Source organism: Diadema setosum, chromosome 18 (assembly GCF_964275005.1).
Source record: "Diadema setosum chromosome 18, eeDiaSeto1, whole genome shotgun sequence".
Taxonomy (NCBI): Eukaryota; Metazoa; Echinodermata; class Echinoidea; order Diadematoida; family Diadematidae; genus Diadema; species Diadema setosum.
This window is the reverse complement of record NC_092702.1, coordinates 32,035,287-32,041,286: the sequence shown is the minus strand read 5'-3', so window position 1 is coordinate 32,041,286 and position 6,000 is coordinate 32,035,287.

The window sequence follows — 6,000 nt, the reverse complement described above, 5'->3', positions numbered from 1 at the left end:
CATTATCGATAGTTTACGGTCAGACGGAGATCCCAAACCCCAAGGACAAGGCCGCAGCTAACTATGGGGCGCCAATCGTAACGTGGTTATACCCCGCCACGAAATCAGTCACCCCGCTACCATGGCTACAAAACGACAATTATTCCGCGATGAAACTTCTCCCCCGCCGACGACCGACGACGTCAAGTCCGTCAACGAAATGACAACTTCGTGACGTTGAAGCTGTTACCTCGCCGACGAAATGACAATTTCGTTGCAAAATCGTCACCTCGTCAACGAAACTGCCATCCCGTCGACGAAACTGCCATTTCGCTGACAAAATCGTCATTTCCTGACGAAACCGACGTTGCCACTTGTCAACGAAAACAACAACATCAACCCCGTCACGAAACTGCCACCCCGCGACAATGACCAACCCCGTGACGAAAGAGACCATGTGACACCCCCCACATACACACACACCCACCCAACCACAAGCCCATCCCCGAAGCTAAGGATCATTACTCAACTATAGATTTCCTCCTGAATTATAGAAATTATCTTGGCTAAATGATAATGAATGTAATCATTATGTATGTCAGCTTGCCAGATTTACAACAAAAAAAAAAGATGATATAAACTCAGGGAGAAGAGGAAGGAAAAGATCAGAAGGAAGAGGAACATAATAACAGCTCATAAATAACATCATTATATTGAACATCAACAACTATTATACGTGTCATGAGTCATGAAACTGTAAGATCCCATAGATGAAGTGATGATGATGGTGACCGTGATAATGACAATAAAGATGACAATGATTTTGTTGATGAAACCGTGAAAGTGATAATAATGATGTTGAAGTTGATGACAATGGTGATTATTTTGAGGCACAGGGATCTTCGAAGCAATTTTACTCCGGTCCTCTACATCGGTTCCAGTTAACGGGAACTTTATATTGAAAACTATGATTGCAATGTAATGAAAGAATTCAGATATCGGTTTGTCCTGCAAATTGGCAGACCGCAGGCGTTTGCCAGATCTCAATCAATAGAGACATTGATGAAGGGGATGTAGGGGATCCCTTATGATATTCTCCACTTTCCAAGACTGCGGACAGTGCATTACATGATCATCTATAGGCTCAAATTTTCTCCAACTATTTTGCCTGCCTGATTTAGCAACCTTTGAATTTTCATTTGGTCATTCTTCCCTCGACTGCTAGACTAAAACACCAAGAGAGTCAATTACCATGTATAGAATGGTACATTCGACAATAGCTGTGTAGAAGAGTTTGAGAATGGGGTCTTCAACATGGAAGGATTTTAGTTTCCTGAATGCTAGAGTCACACACGGCCGGGTCACAAAACGGATTTGATCCGGGTGAAAATGAGCCGGATTAGTCCCGAAATGGAGAGTAATTTATGCTACAGTCACATACGGCCGGATTTCGAACCGGGTCCATGAGGAATTAAAACCGTATCGACCCGTATTGACCCGTATCGAACCGTATAAAAATCCGCTTGTAATCCTTAACTGAATCCTTTTCGACAATGCGGTATGCGGCAAGGGTCCATACGGTTTTACGCTGCGGGTTGCAGCGGGTCGATGCGAGTCAATGCGGTTCGAACCGGGTCAATTCGGATATCAATACGGAATTGAAATCCGTGAGAAAATTTTGAACATGACCAAAAAATTTTTCACCGCCGTATCGTATCCCCCGGAATCCATCAGGAATTGACACAGGTTACGATGCGGGTAAATGTGGGTCTCTACGGCTCGAACCGGGTCGAAACGGTTTTAATTCCTTATGGACCCGATACGAAATCCGGCCGTGTGTGACTCTAGCAAAAAGAAGTGAAGCCTCCCATGGCCGTTTGCCAGTACTTTTTAGCTCTGTTCTTCCCAGTTTAAGGACTGATCGATCAATGCACTGAGATATTTATATTTTGGAACAATTTCAATAACTGATTTATGAATGACAAATTGTCTTAAAACAACACTCTGTGATCAAACATGATTTCCCTTGTTTTCTTTTCATTGAGTTTGAGCTACTCGCAATCACACCACTGTACCAAAGAGTTCAGTGTTCTTCGATATTTTTTATTTCGTCATTCTTTTGTAATCAGTCCATTTATGATCGTGTCGTCAGCGTATTTCAGCATATCTGTGTTCTTGTAATCAGCTCGACAGTAATCGGTGTAAAGTGTAAAAAGGATGGGGGACTGGACACACCCCCGAGAAGAGTCGGTGCTATCTTTAATTGATATCGGGGTGAAAGAACACCACCACGTAACCGATATCGACAATCCAGTGAACGAGGGTGTGGTCAACTCGCAGGGTTCCGAAGTTTTCCCATCAGCTTCAAATTCCTGCTGGTATTGAATGCCGATGAGAAATTAACAAATGTAGCACGAGCGTATGTGTCACGGTTGTCTGTATGACTATGAATGGAGTGAACAGTGATTAAACACCGCGTCATCTAGACGGATTTATTCTTTTGATCAATGAGGCGCTTGGACACAATTAATTAGACAAATTTGTATAGCGCAGCTACTATGTCAATATACTCTACTGCGCTGTGATGTAACAGAGCTCCTGTCACTGATTAGACACACGAAAAATAAATAACAAATTAATCAAAGGCTTCTGAAAAAAGATAAGTCTTCAATAAAGATTTGAAGACAACAAGTGATGATGCCTTCCTCAGTTTCTCAGGTAATTTATTTCAAAGTTTTGGAGCAGCACAGCTGAAGGCACAATCCCCTAAAGTTACTTTCGTTTTTAAGTGAGATTGCTTTAGAAGCAACTTATCCTGTGTACTTCGTAAATTATGAGAATATGAGTGTGATTTAATTGATATCAATTCTGATAAATAACCAGGTGCTTGACCATGCAATACTTTATAAACAAATATCAAAATTTTAAATGCAATTCTCTGTCTTACTGGCAACCAATGTAACTTCTTCAAAACAGGTGTAATATGTGAAAATTTTGACGAACTGGACACAAGTCTCGCACATGCATTCTGCACACGCTGAAGCTTGGTTATCTGTGAATTCGCACAAGACACTTCATGACTCTTATATAGGCATCCTTAATGTTGGATTCCTTGAATAACAAAAACCTATCATCGTTGCACCGCGCTTCAGTGTATTTAATTTGTAAGAGTGATGAAAGGAGAGGAGGGAGAATGATTGTTAAGAGTAACAAAAACATTGCTTGCATTGAGTCTGTTTCGAATCCGCTTGATAAATCACACGTGGATGTCTTCTTTATTTTACAGAGCAGGGATCACTCTTTCGTAGAAAATAATTCATAGCTGCTATACCAGTTGCTAATCTTGTCGACTAAATACATGACTTCACTTCAAACGGGAGAATTTGAGTAGTGCTGGTGTGATCTCATCGTATTTTAGTATGATATCTAACAGTGTTTGAAATAACTCAATCATGAACAATTACTTGAATAAAGAACGGTAACTTCACTCTCCTATTATAGTTCCTTGCATTCACTTCAACCGATATGCTATACACAGCACAACACCAAACTACCACCAGGAACTATTCCATAAGTAGGCCTAAAAACCAACTAGATTTTCTTCGTTCATCTACTGCTCATACCCTTCGAGTTCCCCGAACCCATCATACGGGGCAATGTCAGAGCCTTCATCAAGTCTGGCTCTTCTCTCTGGAACTCATTGCCTTTGAAACTGAGAATGGAGACCCCATTCCCTCTGTTCAAGAAAGAACTCAAAAGTTGTTTGTTCCAGTAACAGTGTGCTTTCTTTCAAATGTGGCTCTTTTCCTGAATGAAACAATTTGAGAGGTCTTACCTTTCTGCCACTGTGTGACAGACATGGCGCATTAACCCTTTCTGTGCCAATAAGTCAAATTTAACAATGAACACAAACTTCATACAAAAACCTATGGACAGGTAATAAATATGGCATGCAGAGGGTTAAAAGACTTCATTATTATTCATTATTATACCGGCGAGCAATTGCTTAGAGACCAAGCATTTGCTTTAAAACGTATAAAACAGACCTTTTGTATATTCTTGCTATAGCAATTGCTTACGATTTTCCAAGCTCTGTATAATGAGCTTGAGCTTTTTCTTGATATGGAACGTTCCCTTTTAATTGTCATTGTCATATTCATAAAAGAAAGACCAATTAAACTTGTGCAGGAGTGGTATAAATCTACACACAAAAAAAATCTCCTATCATGAAACTTTTTCGTTTCAACAACGGGATTGTCCAGTGGTTAGCACGCAAAACGTGATGAGAAACAGGTAGGATGTCTGACTTCGGTGGAGAGCAAGGAGACCTCTATCCACGTGCGACCTGGCAGATCCGGGCTCCTACCAGTGATGGAAATCAACCAGTATACGTGTGTGTGTTTAGATGTGTGTGTGCGTCTGTGTGTGTGCATTTATGAGTGTAATTTCACAGATCTTTTGCTATGTCAGGAAATGTTTCCGCACACACACACCCTTTCAAATACAATGTCACACCCGCGTTCGCACAGGCGAGACGTACCTTTTGTTGAAAACGCAAGCAATATTGCTTGTGCGGGACAAGTAGGTAAGCAATTAAAGGAGGTTTTATACATGGAGTAACAACAGTTTTATTCCCTTTGATCTCATGTTTGATGCCGCCACTAAGAAATTATTTAAGTATGTGCTAAACTGGAGCTGCCTCACAGATAGGAAGACAATTGACTGGTGTCTCATTGCATAATCACCAGCCACTTTCAAAGGAAGATTATCTTTGTGATGGTAATCTACTTTTCGCTACCCCTTCTTAATAAAAGGTAGTGGTACAGACACGAGGATGCGCGAACAGAAATTGAGCAAAAAATGCTGAAATAAAGCTGAAATTACTCGACTGGGCATAGGTGGGCACTAATCTGATTTATCTATCAATAAAGAATTATGCTTGAAGATTAATCCATATTACTTTTAATTGGGGAAATTAAGCCGAAAAGTGATAAAACCAGCTTTCCAGGATGATACAGTTTTAAACATTTTCACATGATACAGCTCCATGATTTACACTTTTGTGCAAATTTCTGGACGGAATTGACTTTTGTTTTACATGCTTTATCATTAAGTGAAATTTCATTTCATTTAATGAATAAATTTATAGGCAAAATATGGCCAACATTATGATAACGTTCAAAATAAATCTTCTGCAGATTGCTCAGCAAGACGGCGGCGTCGAACATCGATTATCAAAGGCACAAGTGCACCTGTGGAATTCTTTTGATTGTACATCAATAGAAATCTGACAACTGTTTGAATAATTACAGCCAGTTGGAACTCCGTGTATAAAACCTCCTTGGTATAAGCAGGGAGGTGACCTCCCTGGTATAAGCACTTGCAAAAGGTTATGCATTGACCTTTTGCTGAACGAGCTTGTGCTTTTGCTTAAGTTTTATGCATTCGGCCCAATATAATATACAAGCCATAATATGATTAAATCACTCAGGGATCCTTCCATCTGCCACGCCCTCCCCCCATAGCACACACACGTAACACACTCTTAAAGATACCAATAGGTATTTCAGCAAGATTCACATAGAGTCATTTGTTCGACTTTATGAATATAGTCCATAGTAGATACAAATCCCTAAAAGCTTGAAAAAAAAACCCCAAAACGACATTTTTTCGTGAAAGGCAGAAGAAGAAGGAGGAGGAAAAGGAGGAGGAAGAGGAGGAGGAGGAAGACGAAGAGGAGGACAACAACAACAACAAACCAGCACACACATTTTAGGCAGCTCAAGGGCGGATCCAGGAATTCCGTAAGGGGAAGGCGTGGGTTACAAAATTAAAGGGGGACTCGCTCCGCCCCCATTTTTTCTTTTTATTTCTATTGTTTTAACAAAAACTAAAAACCTGTGGATCCGCCACTGTGAGGTAAAATCAAATGTAAACCATGAAACCACGCACCTTTGTGACGGAAGAGCTCCCTGTTCCACTTGGACCCATCATTGGATCAAAATGGACCCATCGTTGTGA